At 34.5% G+C, this 22,959-nt stretch overlaps 1 protein-coding gene across 1 annotated transcript in view; it reads left to right on the forward strand.

Annotated features, from left to right (window-relative positions):
* The window catches only part of LOC149410572 (roundabout homolog 2-like), a 693,950-nt gene that overhangs the window by 144,779 nt on the left and 526,212 nt on the right, over window positions 1–22,959 (forward strand). The window lies entirely within an intron of this gene.

The raw sequence follows: 22,959 nt of genomic DNA on the forward strand, positions 1-22,959 counted from the left end.
CATCAGAATTCTAAAACAATCTTTCAAATTCAGGAAAGGATTAGATATGAATAGCCAGGGATTTCCCCGTTTTCCCTTTCCTACTTATCTCAGCTTCATAACATACCCTAAGTGGGGATGCTCCAGACGGTTGGGAGCAGTTGGGACTCTTGCGCGGTATTAACATAAAAATAAGTAAATCAACAATTTTGTATCTATTTTAAGGGTGGTTTTTAAAAACGATTATATTTTTGGTGTTAAAGCAATCTTACTACAGCAGTAAGCAGTTTTACTAAAACGCGTCTAAATACCATCTTAATCATTGTATTTTCATATGTATTTCATTGTATCTTCCAACGTTCAAGTTTATTGCACTCTTGGATATAGTAACACTATGCCCACATATTATCTTTGTCTATTACCTATGCCTAAGATTGTCTTTGCTTCGGAACCTCTTACTGTCAAGCACTTGTTAAACGATTGTCAATAAGAATGGTTTATTTATTAAACTCAACACAATTATAATCATGTTCTTATTTCACCACAATATAACAATCAATTATATACATATTGTTTAATTCCTGAAAGTGACAGTATTATATTCTCTATTGCGATTATTATTATAAATTACAGTTCGTTTCTTATCGAAGTAATGTATAGTGTATCCCTCAAAGGATCTACATTAGTTTTTATGCTATTATGTTGGGATCTCTAGAATACCTAAGAAGGTCCATCAAGATCAGGCAAATCCATCTCTCCTTTCATAACATTCTCCCATCAACCATAATCTTACGAAGACCCATGTGTACATGCGCTCAAGTAGCTACTTATTTGAATTACCCATTAGTCCCCTCGAGACGCGCAAATGTTTGCTTTACATGGCTAAGAATCAGTTATTACTTTTGTTACCATACCATTTTGAAAACTAAAGCTTAGAATTCATCATTAGCCTTAGCGTAGATCACAGAAATACTTAGAAGTACCGATCCGTAAGCTTTTCTGTGAAAACCTTTCTCATTTACAACCTTTCGTATGAACAAATTTCACCTCATTTATTTCTTCAAAATTATTATTATTTTTTTTACAACACTGGTCTTGAGGTCTTGAGGAAAATAATTTCTCTCAGGGCAATCTTTGGGGATGCTGTGTGGGGGTCTTTTGAAGGAAATGAATGAGAGGAAGTTCTAGGAAGGTAAAATGTATGACGGTTGGATAGGAATCTAGGAAACAGTGTGTTCAGGAGTGACGGACATCTGAATATATCCCTCCCACTGCGGCGCAAGGCGATAGTTCGAAAGACCAGTTGGAGAGGTCAAAGGGTCTCCCAAAACTAGCCTCTCCCGATCTGGTACGCCGTGCAGCTGGTGAGCAGGTGCATTCTGAACACACTTCAATCGATGAACCCTGACACCCCTGTTAAATCCCCTGATAGATGTGTTGGTTATCCACTAAATGGTTCCCGGTGCAACGGTACCCAAACCAGCCCGTTAAAGTAGTACATTGTTTTTGAGTCTTCAATAGTATACTTAATAATGTTATTTTGTGTCTTGATATTTCTATGATCTGTGTGCAATCAAAACTAAAACCGAAGGATATAGACATTGGTTGAAAGTTCGCAAGCTTCTCCGGAGCGCCGCAAGGTGGTGCCTGGTGTCTGTTTACAAGCTCATCCGAGAAAATTAAGGCTGTTAAATTTTACGGTTAATAAGAAGGTTGTGAAGGGATAGAGGTGGGTAACTAGGAACCAGGGGGGGAGGGTAGATCCGAACCGAGAACATCCCCTCGGGGGGTAATCACAATTTCGGTACACGACTTTGCCTCGTGTCTATCAGATTTCTGACTCAAATTTATCATATTTCTGTTAAGTTTTAATACTTCGTTGTGTTTAAGAATATTTGTTATGAACTGAATCGCTTGCAACAGATTTTTAAGCCATTCATCTTTTATTATGTTATGAATATGTATTTGAATAAGAAAGAAACACCAAAAAAAATTGTGGAGAATATTTGTAACTGACCAATCATCTCATTGAAAGGAGTATCCTATGCTACGAGTATATGGAGCTACAATAATAGTCATCATTTTTATAGTGGAATAACTTATTGAGTAAAAACTCAAATTGTAATATTTAAACATTGATGACAAAGGAATCTCAAACGATCGTATATTTTGATGCAGTATTCCTTGTGTATGTTTATTTATATATGTTTTATTTTACGGCATCGAAGCCAGAATCAATTTAGCCTCTGAAAATCTGGGCATACTGTACAGTTGTTCAGGGCCCGTAGATACTTTAATAGTACACAACTGCTGACCCTGTACAAATCGCAAGTGCGTCCCACTGTTGAATTCGGCAGCCACCTCTGTCCTGGAGCCCCAAAATACATAAAAAACCTTGACTCTTTGCAGAAACGGTTTGCCATCTTTTAACAAACGGATTGAAATCCTTGGAGCACACGCGTCAGGTAAGTATGATATACCTGTTCTACCAGTATTAAAATGGAAGATGCTTTGAGGAATTATCGTCATTGATCCCTTCGGCACCGGTGCATAGTCGTGAAACACGCCAAACGTGCAACCAATTTGTACACGGTTGACATTTGTCACATGAGAACGGATCGCTTCTACGAGTTCAACAGCTCGGCTGTGGAATGCTTTGCGGGCCTCTGTGTTTCCTCCCTCCTACAACATGGGTCTCTTCCAAACCTAAGTTCACTCCTTCCTCTCCTTAAAAAGACCCTACACATATCATCCCCAAAGATGACATAGGTCATGAGGGAAATTATTTTCCTCGGGGCCTTCTGTGTGGAGTTAATGTTAATATATATGTATATTTGTTTTTTTTATATATATTTTAGTCTTATATTATCCCCAATATCAAACTTTTATTGATCGTATTGAAATATAAAAATTAAACAAACATCTGTTATATCGCTTTAGTAATCATAAATTTAATCACATAGCTCTATGCACATAAACGTGGAAAAAACACAGATACGTTGATTGCGTTATTCTTATACACAATTGTAAACTGTCATAGATTCACTTTAACTACTAGAAAGGATTGCATTTAGTTACCCTTCGTTGTCCACACCAGAACGAATGATTGAAGCATGTGACACACCACGCTATGTTATATTTTGTGACATATCTATGTAAAAAACTTCTTCATCTGTCCAACTCATGACAAAAATTGGATTGTCCCAAACCATAGTGTACTAACTCACTTTTTGCAAACTGACTCTGTGTATTTATCCAAGACACTATCCAGATCGCAATTAAATTCGTTAGTTAGACTTGACCGAAGTGGTCAGATTAGCTTAGTGATAGAGTAAAGCCCCGGCAAGGCTGAGTTCCTGATTTCAATAATTAGATGCGACCGAATCTTTTTCAGATTTTTCTGTTTCACATTTTTAGTGATGTTCATATTGTCTTCGAAGATTACATATTACAATTAGAGTTTAACTCAATAACTTATTCCACTACGTATATAAAATATATATTATTTTGATTTCATTCAATAAAATTACTTGCGAGTATTTGGTGCTTTCTTAGCAGTCAATATGCGTCTAATTTCATAGAATAACTGCATTAAAGTGAAGCAATTCACCCTCCTACAGATAAATTGGTATTATAGAAGCAGGCGTTGGCGATGGCGGTGGCGATGTGTGTCAGCGTGAGAATGGACTGGAAGCCTTTCATGTTTCCCTCTTAACTTGCCAATCTAATTTTATTTTTAAGTTGCCTTTTTGACTTTCCTCCCAGCAGAGCGTGTCGCAGTAACGGCTAGCCTATCCCAGGGTTGCCGCTAATATACCAGTTTTTTTTTTTTAATTCAGACTTTCTTTCTATTTTGTTTTTTTTCCGCACAAGAATCCCATTTGCCCAGAACGAATGATATTGTTGCATCAAAATAATATTTTGTTCCTTTGTATGACCTCTGTGGTCGAGGGTAAGGCTCTCGAATAGCAATCCGGAGGGTTCAAATCCCGGGGTGCCCAAGTAAATTTTATTTGATGAATTTGTGTTGTTTCACAATTTTTTAATTAAAAATAATATATTGTGTATTTGTGGCACTTTCCACAGAATGACCATCATTTGTTGCTTGAAATGGCTTCAGCTGTGTTTGATGGCCAGATCTGAATAGCCAGATACATCCTTAGTTTTCACAGAAAACTTACAACATCTGAGTTTTTAGTTTGATTGTCAGAAATCTCTCATTTTATTACACAGACACCTATTTAATCATTCTTCATAAGTTTGTTAAATTTTAACATTCAGTTGGTGCGAATATTATTTTTATTCATTAGGTACTTTTCAACTGAGATTTTTTCAAACAAAAATTTAGAACCGTTTTAAAAAATCTATTAGCTGTAAAAATACAAACAAAACTTCATAATCTTCATATATCCAACTCTGGCCAAAAATTTGATCATCTTAATTCAAAGTGTACTAACTCACTTTTTGCAGTTTCTGAGTTAGTTCTTGAAATGAGGACAGGATAGGATTATAATCTAGGTCAGCCAGAGAGAACTATGTTGCTTGACCAATCACAGAGAGTTTTTCAGAACCGTGAGCGTGTATATGTTCAAAGTTCAAACTAAATCATTATGTTAAATGTGGGCCACCAGATAGATTAGATCCAATTAGTAATTGTTGTATTTACACAATAAATCCATACACAAACCAATTCCATATCCATATTCGAATATATATTCAAATGTCTGATAAATGAATGTCTCTTCAAAACCTTATGGAACAATAAATTCAACTAAAAAAAACACCATTGCTTGTTAAAAAAAGTTAGAAAATTGCACTGGGAACTTATCCGATTAATTTCTCAGTTACCATAGAAATCTGAATTGTTAGGAAACAAACTAACTAAATATTAAATTACTTTGACTAATCAGTGATATCTTTCCTCACCCCTAAAAACACTTGCAATTCAGATCTGCATATTCCCCCTCCACCCCCACTGAATTAATGAAGTGCGACTTTCTTCTGAGAGTTTCCTCTCCCTAGATACTTGTATACTTCCCTGTACTTCCGTCCCTTCTTATTCCCTTCCTGCTTCTTCTAGTTCACTTCTCTCCAGCGTCGTTGCTTTCGCCTCCCTTCGTCTTCTGCTCTCAGATGAGGACTTTAATTAAGGGCGTGAGGGGAGGTTTTTAAAATTTAATCTGGCGTTGGCCATTTTGCGGATTCTGCGAAGGAATGTTCAAATTTTAATTATTCTATTGGTTTTTTGGGCAACGTTAGCAATTGGATGACAGTAAACAATTATACAATAGGCAAAATTGATTATATACATATTGTTATTTCATTTACACTTCACAAAAAAGGTAGAGGGATGAACTCGAGGCGTGGTTGCAGACTTCGTACCTTTCGTAACGCCCTTGTCACCAACTGATCCTTCTGTAACTTTGACTCCCTTAGTATGCTGAAGGTAAAATGCCACACTGACACAATTTTCGCGATAACTTACTTGGTTTTAGCAAAATGAAGTTTTTGTAAATTGTAACGTCTGACCAGATAATATTTTTATATATTTATAAACAAATTATATATCTATGCTTTGTAGTCTCTCCAGGATAGCTTTTACTTATTTCAGAAAAATACTTACTAAAATTGCGTACGAATTAGTATATTTTCCATCTAAATATGCGTTATTTACGATAAGCTAAATCATATGAGGCTTTTCTGTAAATAAGTACTATGACATTAAAAATGAATAATTATGATATGTAACGTGAAATTTTGCGACTCACTATTTGCCAGATAAAATAAACATGTTTGCAAGTGACCAAACGACAATCTAATATAATGTTAAGATACATTTTTTCCTTGCCAGGCGAATAAAAAAATACTATTCTAGAAGCATTTTTGTATGTTCTATAAATACCATAAAATTGACGCAAATCCAGTGAGCTTCTATGAAATTGACTGTGTATGGTACATCAAGGATTAAAACTAATTTTTAGAATCATTGGCCGATTAGTGCTAAAACTACGAAATCAAACGTCCGACAATTAGCGTTTGTTTTACTTGCCACTTTGAGAGCTCTACAACGAGTCTATATTTATTGTAATGTCATTGTCAATAACTCAATTTTATTTTCGTATGTGTAGAAACCAGGGTTTATTTTTGCAACCTGCATATCCGCTACTAAAGGTTTTTTTTTGTTTTGATTGCCGTTCAGAAGCTGATTGTATTTTTATGGGCTATTGTGCCAAGTAGCCGGCAATTAAATCGGTTATTGAATGACGTAAATATCTGGCAATTGCGTCCAATAAACTGCAGAATGTTGCACGAAAAGCCTGATTAAATCGTTTCGATTCGAAACCTTATGTCGTAAAAATAATAATGTTGTAGATTGAACCATTTCATAGAAAAATTGTTATGAGCCATGGCAAGCTATTAAGTGATCGGATAAATGAAGTAATTACCCGAAAATAGCTTTTAAAATTATTGAATCCTTTTTATTTTCGAAGAGTTTTATGCATTGTAAAATAAAACGCTTAACAAACAAAATGTCTGGAAATTGAAACATGGTTAAAGTCTAAAAAATACAAAAACCTTAATAATAATATTTGCATGATTTGTATAGCGTCGTTTTTGTGCAAAATCTCCTCAAGGGCGTTGTAAAAATATATGATACATTTCTACAATTATCTATCTTATTACCAACTATATATATATTTTTTTTTTTTTTATTTATTTACAAGTAATAACTTGTAAATTATTTAACATTATAAATGATAACAATATGCATTTATAATTTTTTCGTTTTTTTTTATTCTACTACTCCATAAGTTGAGCTCCAGGAGCTCGTGTTTATATATTATATACTCGTACTGGTCAAACTATCATCAATTTATGGCTAATTTAACAGATTGCATCCACCGGTTCGTCAATCACTAGTACAAAGCTATATGTAAAATGCATTTGATTGATGAAAGTGATGCTAGAATGTACATACGTTATTATTTTTATTTATTTATATTTAGTACAGGCAAATAATATACAGTTCCATACTTACCTGGTAGGTCAGTTGAGATTAACACTGTTTATTGTTTATTAGAGATTTTTATTTTTTATTTATTTATTTAATACATGTTACATCATTTTGAAATTTACTTAAAGTAGATATAATGAATCACCATACTAGGCGGCTGCCTGTTTCATGGTGACCGATTAAGTGTAATTACTTTGTATGAAATATGAAATCTAGTGTAAACATATGAAATTAGTAACTATAGATGAAGCTAAAATTTTGGAAAAATTGTAATAAAAAGTAGAAGATAGAAATTAGAAAGGAGAAAGAAGTAAATTAGCATTAGATTGTAAAAATGTACATAATTCTATATATAATTTTTAATATGTGTGCATGCAAGCACACATGTGTATATAGCAGCAGACATACCTATATACATATAACAACACATGTATACATACACCCATATGACGCATCCTCACGCATATAAACAATATATACACCTCTATCTGAGTACAGATATCTAGATACGGTTCGAATGCACTGTACATAATTAGAAAATACCTTAAAGTAACTAACTAATGTGGCCCGGTATATCACTTCGTTCGTATTCTCGCTATAGCTATACTATTAGAGGCGCCACTGCGTACTAATATCTCGTCGAAACTTAATCCACTATTAGAACGCGATAAGCGGTGCGCGTAGACCGTATTCGGTAGTTTTAGTTAGAACGTTGGGAACGTTGGAGGTCATTTATAGGTAAAAAAGTGGAACCTATTTTTTGACTTTATGTCTTATCTAAATATAATACATGAATGGCTATGTGCGACATTCCAAATTTAAGCGGGCTAAATCGGCCGCTCAAGCCTTGGTAAGCCGCAGAATAATTTTCTTTTTAGACGCCGAGGCGCTAGCAATAAAAAATGTCAATTATGATATTTAAAAAGTGATAGATATACTACGTAGGTAAGGTTTATGGGTTAGTGTTTTTCATCGCTTTTAATGTTTTATATAATTTTTAAAGGTGTGTTGAATTGTCATTGTGTTGAGTTATCGTGGAACCTCTCAATAGTACCAATACTAAATAATAAGATAATAGAAAAGTTTAACGTCGTTTACGATGTATTTTCATCTACCATTTCCTATCAAGTACGTTGATTTAATCCCTAACCGAACCGTTTTAGCTTTAGGATCCCGCATCGTCCCGGATTATCGCGGTTGGGGCTCTCCCGTATCGCGTCCCGGATCCCGGCTAATGCCCTCTTCAGCAAAATCAGGGATTAGCAACAACAGATGCGGGGATGGCGGGATAGCGGCATAGAGTCCCGGATTGTCATTGCCGAGACTAATCCGGGAAATTACCCGCACTAGCGAGTTACTAGTTAGTAGACAGGCGGGAATTTTTCGGTGATAGTATGAGCAGTAAAATTGGATAAAATAAAAATCAACCCGTAAAAACCATTTTTTACTATTATAATGTCCTTTAATTACTACTAAATAATCAGATTCCTTTGTGTACTGTGTAGTGAATCGTGGGAGTCCTTAATGACATAACAGTTAAGATTACAAGTTATTTTGTTTACGATAGCAAATACAAAAGTAGGTACTGTTGTAGGACTGAAATCCTGTTCTAGTGAGAGTCCAAGTTATTCTGAAAGCTGCGGCTGGCGAGTGAAGCCTCCTGGCTACGGTCGGCTAGTTTCGGAAATAGATCGGAACCATTCGGATTCTGATGTGCGCGCTTATCGCTCGCGCACCCCAGCGCTATCTGTCGTAAAATGCAATAACTAACTTAACTACCACTACAAATATAATATTTATATTTTCAATTTTAGAACTAGTTGCGATATTTCTTCGGCCGGCCATTAGTCAATTTCAAAGATTTTTTTGTTTGTTTAACAATGCCTCTGATTCATATATTCTGATTCGTATAATATATGATATAAAATTTTGTCAATTTATTAAAAATCTGTTCATATTTTTCGTATTCCTGTTAAAAACAAGGCCTTTAAAGAATGCATTGACAGTTCTCCTAACAAACTGTCGGTAAAACACGAATATGTTACTAGCTTATCGGAACACGTGTTCATAAAAAAATCTAATACTGTCGCATTTCGTCATTATATTTACCAGGAAATAATAATTATAGTGTAGCTTCGTGAACACGTGTTCCGATATATTCTTAATGAAGTTATATTTTATTACGAAATGGATTGGATTAACAGGATGTTAAAAAAACAGCCATACTAATTTTTCTCCTTCTTATTTTAAAAGTACTTATCTAAGAATGATTGAATCCCCAACTTAATGTTTAAACATTCAACTTTAACGCAGTACCTACCTACATATTTCATATCATATTATCTAAATTTACTTATGTAATCACCTACCTAAAACTTATAACCTAAATTAAACTGAACTAATATATCCACCCCCACAAAGGGTTGGAACTAATTTCAACTTTGAAATAGTTGTTATAATCCTCGGTAAAAGGTCGTATACTGTTGATGCATTCATAATTGTGGTGCAGCGGGATGTTCGCAGGCCCCGGCAACCCAGTTGTCGGAAAGTTGTGTCTCCGTAGGGAGATGCAGGGGCGGAGGGAACGCACAAGTATCCAGTTTTACCTACTGCAAACTTTTTGATTATATCACTATCATAACTTGGAGCGCTTCGTACGATGTGCGTCGGTTAATGTGATCGTGTTTATTGTTGAACCGATTAAGAGGAAGCTACAAGCCAAAAATGTGTATATTCTTTGTATACCTTATATTGTAGGTAATACGCATTAAAATCCCTTGACTAACGGAGTCTAGAAACGTTCGATTTCAAGCACAAAACTTGTTTTTATTTATTTTGTAAATAATTTTATAAGAAAGCAAAAAAATTAATCAAGTGAAACTGTCACAGATAATCTTAGCTACAACTGCATTTTTTAAAGTTTTTTCTCCGTTTGTGAATTTTGGACAAGAATACAAATTTAATCGTTTGTACAGTGTTCAACGGTTAATGTGGTCGCATTTATTGTTGAACCCACTAAGCGCCGTTTCTGTTCCTTCTAAATTCAATTGTGTGTTAACGTAATTAAAACAATATTTCAAAGAAAATTTCAGCATCAAGATTTACTCCAAAGTTTTATCTTTTAACGAATCATAATGAACCGAATGAATCAGAACTTATGTAAATATTTTATAAACTTGGTCTGGCCGAGTGATAAAAGGTAATGGCATTATAGAAAACATGGCTTACTGTTTTCTACGCCAGTTTTGAGTTTACGGATATCAGCGTAGCCGCTTAATCGGCTTAACAACATTAATCCGAACAAACCTGATTAGTGGTCACAACTGATCGATAAAGGAACGCTCAAACTTGCAAACATGTTGTTGTTTATAGACCACTTTGACCTCAACATAAATAATCATTTATGGAGAACTTTCTGACGTGTACCTGTCGTTGCTGGGGGTTATGCTTATGAGGGTGACCGGATAAATCATCAAAATGATAATTCATCACATCTTTAAAAAGTTATATACAGTCATGGAAAGCGATGAAACAAAAACTTTATTAACTGGGTTAATTAGGTTAGGTTAGGATTTAAAAAAAAATTTCATGTTTCTAATGACTTTATATCACTTTTTAAAAGTGTGTGGAATTGTCACTGTGTTGAGTTATCATGGACCCGCTTAGGAGATAGACTTATACTGTCGTGGACTTTTTTGTAGGCCTTTTTAAGATATATAAATCCGTGGTACATAATTTTGATGTATCTCACAAGGGGTTCCATGATAACTCAACACAGTGACGATTCAACACACTTTTAAAAAGTGATATAAAGTTATTACAAACGATGAAAAAAAATAATTTAGACCTTACCTAACCTACTTAACCCAGTTAATAAAGTTTTTGTTTCATCACTTTCCACGACTTTATATAACTTTTTAAAGATGTAATGAATTATCATTGTGATGATTTATACGTTCACCCTCACAAGGTTTAGCCAGCGTTAGCAATGTAAGTACCAGAAAATATTTTTTGCGACTTGATTACAAAGCATCGAATTTCTTCAACTTTTTATAAATATAATATGTATGCATTATATATGCAAACCTTCCGGAAAAAATATTCTAAATGATAGTGAAAACCTTATCAAAATCTGTTCCATAGTTAAGAAGAACTAAACGCACAAACAGACAAACGCTAATAGCGACTTTATTTTTACTATTTAGTGATTAGAAACGTCTTACTCTGACTTTTCACTGCTACATAGAGACCCACAATTGTAAAGACTACAAAAAACGTTATATAATATATATGTCGGGAAAAGTTTCCACTCTTTAGGCTGGCCGCATACATACGTTTTCCGTATTCGATTTCCGAATTCGTTTTCCGTATTCGGAATTCCGTGAGACTAGCGCAAACGTTCGTTTTTCTTCATTCGGAATGTATAAACGTCAGTACCAGTGTTGCCAACAAGGGCGATATATCGCCATTTAGGCTACTCAGAGCGAGAATCGGCGCCGAAAAAATCTAAAAGAAAACATCAATTTTAAACATGTCCCGAAATTCTCTAGCCACCTCCCCCCCCATGAGATTTATTTTTCTGGGGACAAATTTTATATTTTCTTGAAATTCTCTAGCCCCATGAATTTTTTTTATTTTCTGGGGACAAATTTTATTTTTTTGAAATTCTCTAGCCACCCCCCCACGAAATTTGTATTTTCACGTAAAAACATCAATTTTAAACATGTCCCAATGTCCCACCTAACAGCAAATTCGGCTACTTTATGCTACCTTATGTATGAGAAACGGCGATATTAGGTCAAGATCCGTTGGCAACACTGAATTACAGGCCTGCGATTCTGGAGTTAAACGATCAATCGTTTTCGTATGCGCCGTTTTCGAGTGAAAAACTACTAGTCGCCGCGACTAACTTTTTCGAATGTTTCAATTTTACGTATTCTTGAGCGTCGAACGGTCGAAGTTGGTAGAAGAGATGATTATATTGGCACCCCTGTGAATATTGTCTATGTTCCTGATGTTTTTGGGATTTCTATGGTGTGACTGTCAAACAGACAACAGTTATTCGTTATTCAAAACAGAAATGGCTGCGGGACATATTACAAATTTCCAAAAGCAACTCTTAATTAAGCTTGTAAGCTCCGATAAAGACTTAGTAAGTGGGAAATTTTCACCCACTTTTACATTTGCGGAATCCGCGCGGTAAAACAAAAATTGACAGCTAGACTAGATTTTGACAGCCAATTCCATAGAAACGCCAACAACCTACCACTCGCTGCCCTGTTTCTACTGGTTGCACCCAGTAGATGTTGTGTGGAATGACTTTTGACGTTTGGCGTCAAAGTATGTACCTTCGACCAATTTCGGGAATAGCAACGACGACCAACGTACGTACTTTCGACGGCGATTACGAGCGCCCTCGATTCAGGAATAGAGCCCCTGAACGGAAATTTCCGTTCGTTTGCGTCGGCACAAACAAACTGTATGCAATAGCTGCGTTCCACATGACGTCATTAGGTTTTTTCCATTCGGTTTCTCCGAACGCGCCGGCTCGCATTCGGAACGTGCGTAAGGAATTTGTTCCGTTCGGAACTAAAACGAACGTGTGCGGCAGTTAATGTATTTTCTACTGATTCCGTGCATTCGGATGTCCGAATACGGAAAACGAATTCGGAAATCGAATACGGAAAACGTATGTATGCGGCCAGCCTTAGGGCATGATTCACTTGAAACTTTCGCACTAGATTGTATGAATTAAAGTATGGCGTCCATGATGAATAGATGTATTGGTTACTTGAAAAACTACCGCTTTTGTTTCGGAAGGAGGTTGACACTTCCGTTTTTGTTACTAAGTTATAATAATCTCGATAATGTTATCGAAAAAGAATGAAATTTTCTTTAAAGAACTGCATATTCAACTTATGTTTGACTGGTTTTGAATCTAGAGGCCTCATATGTATGTTTAAAAACAATATTTTTAAAAGATTTACTTTGTTCGCAGTTAAATTGTTTTTAAACACAAGAGTTATTTTTCACAGTTACATCAAAAGCATTATTATCGCAGCGTTAGAGAATTCAAAGAAAAATCAGATACCTTTATAGGTCTGTTTATTTTCCAAGAAATGTAGTAATTTCCTTCGCGTTACTCGAGTTTCCACTATTGATTCCAGCAAGGGGTGACTTAATTTTCAGACGATAAATCTGAGGGCTTCTTCCCACCCCTTCCGCGAGTAGGTAGATACTGTAGGAGGCTTCGAAGGAGATAAGGTTTTCATTAGTACCCCCCTCCCCTCGCGGTCATAATCAGCCTTAGCAATAAGACAGCCAACTCGAATAACAAATACATTTTGAAATTTCAAATTTATGGGAAGCTGTATTAATTATTTTGCTCAAATTCAATGTTATTATTATATTCATGATACAACAGTGATTTTAGGTATACAAGGTTGCTGGTTATTGGTGTTATATATTTCGCATTAAAATAAAGTTGAAGATACTCTCAATATCGCCCTGGTGTGAACAACCATTCATAATTGAAACATTGCTTGAAATGGCTTTAGTCGTGTTTGGTGACCAAATGTTAATGTCCAGGTGCATTCCCACCTTCCTCTACCCATCTTCTTTCCTTTACCTTCAATCTCACAACATACCCCAGGTGGGAATATCATAGTCTCTCCAGACGGTCGGAATAGGTTAGATTAGGTTAGGTGAGGTTAGGTTAGGTTAGGTTAGGTTAGGTTAGGTTAGGTTAGGTTAGGTTAGGTTAGGTTAGGTTAGGTTAGGTTAGGTTAGGTTAGGTCAAATTAGGTTAGGTTAGGTTAGGTTAGGTTAGGTTAGGTCAGGTCAGTTCAAGTTAGGTTAGGTTAAGTTAGGTTAAGTTAGGTTAGGTTAGGTTAAGTTAGGTTAGGTGAGGTTAGGTTATGTCAAGTTAGGTAAGGTTAGGTGAAGTTTGGTCAGTTGGGACTCTTGTGCGGTATTCACGTAAAACTGGCGCATTGAAGGCATATTTAAAAATAAACGGTGGGGACTCCCTAGCTTAATATTTTTGGCCTCTAGACTTAAAATTCTCACCACATTTCACAGACTCAAACAATATATACTATAAAAACGTCTTAAATCAGTTAAACTAATATACTTCTTACAGTTATACTATTACACATCATAGAAACAATGAAAAAAATTAAGACGCTTACCGAACTTATCTCTTATATTGTTAACATGAAAGTAATTTCCACAATGATAAGAATTTATTGTTATGTATTTGTTTTACATTACCTACTTCATATGAACTAAACATATTAATTTGATTTTCCTGAAACAGGAAACCTTCCCAGTTTGATAGTCAAAGATTAATTTTTCTGTAATTGTATTTTTTAGTATCTAATAAATAAATAAATAAAGACAAATCACTAAAACTACCATACCAACCCTTTCGTAGGATTCAACAAAGTTCTGGTGTAGATTACGCTTAATTCTGTAAATGGTGTCAGTAAATATATCAATAGTACCCCCAAACTTGTTGCCTAGATCATGCATCCTATTGGTTAGTGAGTGTGTCTGATAGTTGGTTGTGTATGTATTGTACAAGAAGTGATGCCATAGAGCCATAGTACCATTGACTCCGGGGTGTATTCACAAATAAAAGTTATGTTTTATAATATTACATCAGTTACAGTTACATTACAACAGTTTGTCATAGAGTCTGATACAATATTGTAATCACGTTATACCTACGTAGATTATATTCAACACACGTAAAAGGTTTCTCTCCGAATACCCTTTGTAATAATATCTTTCTTTTATCCTTTACGTATCGACAAGTTCCCCATGGACGATCAGCCCGAAAGAAACAAAATGTGTTTTGTTTAGAATTCTCTTTTAAATTTGTTTTCGTCATTTCTCTCCAGCCTAAGGAGGTAGATCCCAAAAAAACAGTTACCCAAGGGTTACAATAAATTTTCTACATAATCTCCAGACTGTACCCCGGAGCTGATAACTCTCTGCAGGAACTATACAGGGCGTGCAAAATAACATGTATATAACATTACCTAATTCTTAATGCGATAATGGGGTGTTTTCACAAACTAGGAATACCGTTAAAAATGTGTGTGATTTAAAGTTTATTTTTCTGATTCTGAGCATTGTACAAAAAAAGTATGATTTGACTATTTTCGTTCTTAATTATTGATTTGAAAAATCGCACATTCCAAAACGGTTCCAACTGGCTACAACTTCATTATGACATAGAAACCGTCGATGGGTGGTAAAACAGCTGTCGCCAACGTTTCCCGGCGTGACGTCAACGCCGCCGAATTTACGAATAAAAACGAACATGTTGTTTTTGCGGCAAATCGTAAATTACACATTTTAAATCGTTTTAGAAGATATATTTGTCAGCATAAAAATACCGTAATTTTTTTCGAGAATAACAAAAAAGCTGTGGAAATACCCAATTGTCTAATGTCAAAACTGCCTCCAAGCTATTAAAAGACTTTTTCGATTTTTTAGTCTTAAAACCAAAACATTTTTTTCATGAATCACTTATTAGCTCCATATAGGGAGGCCGTAGGAAAAAATAATTTCCCTTAGGGCCTATATCATATTTGGAGATGCTGTGTGATCGGTCTTTTATGGATTTGAACTAGGAGATTTTGAGAACTAAAACGGCATGTTATGGGGTAACCGGATAAATCATCACAATTATAATTCATCACATCTTTAAAAAGTATATAAAATCATGGAAAGTGATGAAACAAAAACTGGGTTAAGTAGGTAAGGTTAGGTTAGGTTAGGTTAAAAAAATAATTTTTTCATTGTTTCCAATGACTTTATATCACTTTTTAAAAGTGTGTTGAATTGTCACTGTGTTGAGTTATCATGGAACCATATTCTCTTACTAATCGCTTTCACTAAAACAAATATTAGCAAAAGAAATTTTAGATAAATTGCCTCAAAGCTATACAATACACTTACATTTGCTATTAGATAGAACACAAATTATTCTAAACTAGCTTAATTGTTCCCGGCGGTGTTGGGGTTATACCTAGGATTTCCTTTTTAAGATAGACAATGCCGTAGTGCCCGCAAACATATTTTTACGACTTTGATTATAAAACATCGACTTTTCTCAACTTTCTATAAATATGATATTCTTGTATTATATATGTATGCCTTCCGGAAGAAATTCTCTTAATTACAATGAAAATCCTATCAAAATCCGTTACGTAGTTTAGAAAAACTAAGCGCACAAACAGACAGACGCGGATAGCGACTTTATTTTATACTATTTAGATTACATATGTTATGCCATATCAAATGCCAGTTATTAGAAATATTTTATATATTTTTACCGTTTGTCGGTAATGGAATTTAACCATATCTTCCGGTAGTGCTTGCCCTAGACCAAACTCTATTTGAGGTGGGGGTGAGTTCCTACCCCATCGCGTCCCATGGAATTATTACATCGGCTGGGTTAAAACTACCCCCGTGGCGAGGGTAATTTATAGGACCAAACAAAGGCAATGAAAACGTATGACAACCCGCGCGCGATTTTCTTCACTGGATTTCGCCTAATAAAGGTGTTTTAGGGTTGATTGTCTCATTATAAGTTATATAAAATAAGCTTTCATCTAGGTAAGTTAACTACGGTTATAATCTTAACTATAAAACAATGTGGGTATGTCCCACCTAAGGAAAAACTGACGTTCTGAAGAAACTCGCACAGTTTTTTCTATCTGGAATTTGAGATACCTTTGTTATACCGTGTACCCAATATCTTACTTCCAGCTTATGACGTTTCCCATACGTTTTCTCGGAAACCTGCTACACTAGCGCCTCCTAGCGGCATGAGTTGTGCGCATATATTTTAATGTTAATTGTTTTCTTTTATACATTTGAATGGACTTTAAGTGAAACTTTTTTATTTATTTTATGTTAATAAGTTATAGAAGTCGAAAATTACAAAAATAAATAGATATCCCACATACGACCTTACGGCTTTTTGATCATACATTAAATAAATATTAAACCGGTTATTAACTCTGCCTTTGATTGATTATAAAGGTAATAAAATACTTTATTTTATTAATTTTATTAAAATTTACAGCTTATTTAGGACGTAATTTACAGCTTATTTAGGATTTAAAATCCTATGTAAATCCTAAATAAGCTTTAAATTTACAGCTTATTTAGGATTTTAAATCTTAAATATGCTGTAAATTGCGTTAAAACTCAACGTTTAAAACAACATTTTATTTAACCAACAAAATAATTCATCGGATATTGGATATGTCAAAGAAACCCACTATCATCTATCGATATCAAGATCTGCTTTTATTGCATACTTAATTAAACTATTTTTTTTTGTTATTATTGTATTATTTATCAAAATTTTGGTTTGTCGGTTCATGCATGCGTGTTGATTTGAAATATTCCTGCGTAGTGCGGAAAATTATTCAAGTTCAATGAGCTTTTTATTTTCAAAATTGGATCTTTTAAGTTTTAAATCATATCAGACAAGCGAAAAAGTAGGTACCAAAATGATTTTATTTTAATTTTTAATATTAATTATTTGTGTTTCTTTTGTTGAAATTTTTGGCAGATATCTGCATAATAATTTTTAAGATAAATCTCCAAATAGTCGCTTTTCTCATCTGTCTGTTTGTGCGCTTAGTTCTTTTAACCTACCCAACGGATTTTGATTGGGTTTTCACAATAGTTTGGAAATTTTTTTCCGGAAGATTTATATATAATACATGTATATTATATTTACAGAAAGTAGAGGAAAGTCGAGCAACACCGGGTACACGTCAGCTAGTATTTTATAAATACTTCCAGCTTCACGAATCAGATAATTATAATTTCCCGTGATTTTTCGTGGGTCGGGGTTAGTAATATTAAAGTTTCAAGCTCGTCTACGAATTATTCATTCATACTTGAAGTTGGTACCCACCCTTATTTACTAAAAAAACAACACGAGTGTTAGTCATTAAAAAACCTATGAATCTACCTGCGTAGTTTCCTGTCAAAATCGTCCGGAAATACTTTTTGGCGCCAACCGGCCCCCTTCCGGTAAATCGCCACTTCCTCCCGTGGGCAACCCTTCCGGCGAAGATTTGAATTTACGGGAAATTCCACCGCATCCGGTCCGAGCGCGAAAAAGGGCGCGAAAACACCCCCAGTTTTTTATTTATTTTTTTATCTGCAATTATTTATGGGTGCCTGTGAAATAATTAAAATTTATTCGACCCCAGAGGCCGGGGAAACAGATAACAAAAGTTGCTGGAAAAAATAAAAAAAGGCAATTAAATCTATTCAGGTGTGAAACAATGTACATAATTGGTTGCTTTCGGCTGTGCAAGTAATTTATTTTAAGAGTAATTACTGTGTCACTTATAAATGCCTGTTTTATTTTTATTTAATTTTTTTAAACAAAACGACTAGAAAAAATTAAATTTAGGAGAATCACGATTTTTTCTAATTTTGAAAAAAAAAACAACTATTAAAGTACTAATTCTTGTTAACTAGTTCCTCATTGCTCATTCGTGACTTCCACTTCAATTAAATGAAAAATTAAAAGTGTGAAAATACGTATAGTATTAATTTAAGATGAGTTTTGACGGCCTCCGTGTTCGAGGGGTAAGGCTCTCGACTAGCAAGCTGGAGGTCGCGGGTTCAAATTCCGTGGTGCGCAAGTAAACTTTGTTTGTTTCACAATTTAATCAATTAAAATAATATATAATATACATGAGGCACGTTCCAGAATGGAAGATACTCTCAGTATCGCTCAGTAAGGCCACCATTTCAAAATTGAAACGTTGCTTGAAAAGGCTTTGGAATAACCCCACCTTCCTCCTCCCAACTTTCTTCAAATTCAGAAAAAACATTTATTGCACAAAAATACAGAGTACAAAGGGTTTAGCTTATAGGTTACATCATATTTCTTCCAGCCGCACAACATACCCCCATTGTGGATGCCATAGTCTCACTGGCTCTAAACAGTTACATATTATTTGAATGGCTATCCTTTTCATGATCTGTGCTACATTATTTGAAAATAACGTATCTAGTATTTTTATAATGTCATTGGGTAATACTCATATATGTAGGTACTTAGTTGTATTGTAAGAATATTCTTCTTCTGCTTCTAATGCCCTCTTCTATCGAAGTTTTGCTATCATCGCGGTTTTCCTTGCAGCTGGAAGATCCATTAAATTACTTAACCTTTTTTTTCCATGTTTTTCATTGACAACACATTGTAACTATTAATCTGGTTTGTACAGAAATATGCATTGTCTACATACAAAACTTCACGAAAAAGATTAATAAGTTTCACTCAATACCTAATCGATTCCTTGACTTCTGTCCATAATACATTCATACGCATATTGTATAATGATTAAACTGCAACCTTCTATCCACCCTAAGAGAGTGTTTTAAGTTCTTAAAATACAGTTCTCGCCAGTTTTACAGTCGCACCGGAACAGGAGTGCTCCTGACTAGGGTGGTACAATCATTATATTGTATTTTCAACATACAAAACTACATAATTATTATCTAAAAATACATTAATTTTACACCCTTGCTCAATAAAACACAATCCAACTACTGAACGATAAGTTTGTTCTGTAATCTCATAACAATACCTTCCATTTCCTCGTGAATCGGGAGAGATTATTCTCAAAACCGAACACCTTAAATTCCCTCTATCTATCCATTTAAATAACACATTAAAAGTAAATATCGTGCAATTAATTCTTCGATAAGACTGGTGACAAAATACACCACCCAACTTGTATACGGGCTTGGAATCTACCTTATAGTCAGTGACGTGCCGCCCATAGTAACGGGTGGAAAAAAAATTTTTTTTTTTCAGATCCTAATATGCTGGTAGATTTTATTACTAACCTAACCACGTGTTACATCTATTATTGTCTCCTTTATATATCAGAATTTATCTTATCGTCTGTGTTTTCATCGATAGTAATTAGTATCAAAAATATTTCTCCAATAAATGAAGATATTTGTCTCGACGCCATCTAGTGAGAAATTTAGCACTAACAAAGCCTTTTCTACAGAAATTAGTATCAGTTGGACAATTGTTTCAAATTACACATATAACTACCGTTTAAATGTAATCTAACTGTAAGACTAACGAGCCTCCATGGAGAAATTTGAATATTTTAATTGAGTTTGAGAAATTGGCGAAATTATGTTAAATTTGTTTAACAATTTTATAATTCAAATCAATAAGTCGCCTGAATCAATCCAAATTGAAAATATCTCCCGAGTAAAAATAAATGCCGCCAACGGGAATTGAACCCAAACCTTCTGATGTCCGGTCAGGTGCTCTGAAACTACTGAGCTATGTCGGTTTATTTCCAACCCGCCAAATGATTCAATATGTACTAGTACCTCAATCAACAATTACTGCTTATTATATTTTTTCCACCTGCAAACAACCAAGTTTATTTTTGTAGAAAAGGCTTTGTTAGTGCTAAATTTCTCACTAGATGGCGTCGAGACAAATATCTTCATTTATTGGAGAAAAATTTTTGACTTTCAAATATTATTATTTTTTAATGATAAACTAATGTTTATAAGACAAGCTTTTATGCATAGCATAAAGGATAACAAATAATTAGTCGCCCGATCATTAAAAAAATAATAATATTTTTTAAAGTTTATTAAGTGTAAAGAATACGACTTTATTTACGAATATTTAGATTATATCAATAAACATTTGGTTATCTATTATGAGGAAGCATTCAGTCACAAGTTAATAAAATGACGCGGTGAAATAGTGCTGGATAAAGTCTGACAATAATAATCATATTCGGTTGGTTTTTAGAGCGTAGTTTTTGTGAAAAATCATTTCAAGGATCTTTTTTTTTGTTTTTGATATTATTTTAGTGTATTACTTGAAAATAAATAAAATATAACATATCTAATAAAATTGTAAATAATCGATTTGATCGCACGCCTCTGGTAATTTGTATTTCTACGGTATTATTTCAGGTCCCACCCTTAGCAGTATAAATAATATTCCAACCCTTATCTGGATGCCAGGGAGACAGTTTCCAGGTATGCCAGAATTCGTTAGCTGGGGGTGTGTTGTTGTAACCTGGAAATTATCATATTTATTATAATTTGATACGTACGCCACGCTTGTGCGGGCACAGTGCGAGGTAGAATGTAATTATTTTGAGATTTTCGTACATTGCCAACGTACGAAATAAAATAGATTAATTACCGAAAGGTAACTTTGTAGGCGGAGTTTTGTCTAAATCATGTTTATGTCACCATTTTGGGACCAACACGCTGTATAATCTGTACCATATTGTCTTTATATATTATATGTTGTACCTCCAAGTTTATCTCGCAACTCTTTTAATAAAAACTCCGAGGTCAACAAAACACATTTATTTAATAATAAATTACTATGAGCTCGGGTGGATTTATTAGCAGGCGGTAGGAAAGATTCTGAGCCTCGGCGTTGGGTTTGCAATCGTATTTATCCAAGTCTCAATCCTTGCATTATCGACGAATATGTGCCATCTATGGATAACCTTTTAAACTACTATCCAGGATATCACATTATATCAAATTTTCTGATTGAGGCAAGGGAGGGAAATACCGTCTGTAACCGTGTTTTTCAATTTTTCATCATCTCTGTGGTTGATGTCTTCAAAAGTTGATTTTAATAAATAGTTTTATTGATTATTTCTTTTAATTTTGACAATAGGATCAAGTCCCGTTGTTCAAAGCTAGTGGCACCCCCGATTTGGAAATTTTGAGATAATTGAGAAAATAGGGGATGAGAGGAAGCATTGATGTAGGACTCGTTGTGAAATGTTATTCAAATCTGGTCTTTAAACATAGTTGTAATAGGAATAAATGGAAAAGCAATGATTAATTGGATTTTATGTGGAAACTTCACTGGTTAATGCAACATGTTAAATGTAATTATTTACATAAAATTGTCAAACTGTTTGTTTCCCCAATACACAAATTTTTTTTATTAAAATATATATTCAATGAGACACCACCCTATTCACAATTAAAGATTTCCAGTCAGATGATGTTTCCATGTGGTGATCTCTTTTATGGTTGTTGTATGGATAGTGTGGTATGAATTGCAATCATATCTGGTAATGAACTCACGATCTTTTGAGGAAATGGTCTTACTTCTCTGACGCAGAGATTGTCATATAAAACGTAACCAATTCAATAAAATATTTTTTTAAAATAAATATATATTTTCGTCTGTTTATCAATATGTGACCGACCTACCGCATATCTCTGAAACTCTATTCTGATCTTAACTGAATTTGTTGGTTTCATTGCCCTACCGTTGGGTGCATATTAAAGTAGATTTTGGAAAGTTATGTATCTTTAACTGGTATTTTTTTCCGGGAGCGTATCATCGCAAAGGAACCGTAAAAACTGAGTACACGCACAAACTGCCTGAAATTCCACCCTTAGAATCGATAAGGCAACTGTGGATGATAATTCGGAAGTATTTCCACCCCCTCTCACGGGAAACTACCCCCTACTCCCCCTGTTGGAAGGCCCAAGATACCAGGGACGCGTTGATGGACTTTATGTGTATAGAATTTTTCTCAGGTATTCATTTATACGTACTAAAAAGCTTGGTATGGTCCTTCCACTGAGAGATTCATCTACCTCTTTGAAATAAACGATGCCTGCAGCAAAAGGAGTGGTCTTTCATTGGACCATATTTATTAACCCCTCCAGCGTTAGAGGGTCATATATGACCATGCGTCCATATTTTACAAAAGTATTTTTATATTTTTTTGTATCATGCGTAAATGCTTAATTTTTTTGACGTTAGAAAGAGAAATAATTATTATTTCCAGTTTGCCTCTAATATTTATATTGGACGCCTTTAATATATTCCTGAAAATATACAAAATGAATAGTTCATATTTCGCTATCGTAACAATCGG

This window comes from Hesperophylax consimilis, chromosome 27 (genome assembly GCF_061612785.1).
Source record: "Hesperophylax consimilis isolate HC1 chromosome 27, BYU_Hcon_1.0, whole genome shotgun sequence".
In the NCBI taxonomy this organism is placed as follows: Eukaryota; Metazoa; Arthropoda; class Insecta; order Trichoptera; family Limnephilidae; genus Hesperophylax; species Hesperophylax consimilis.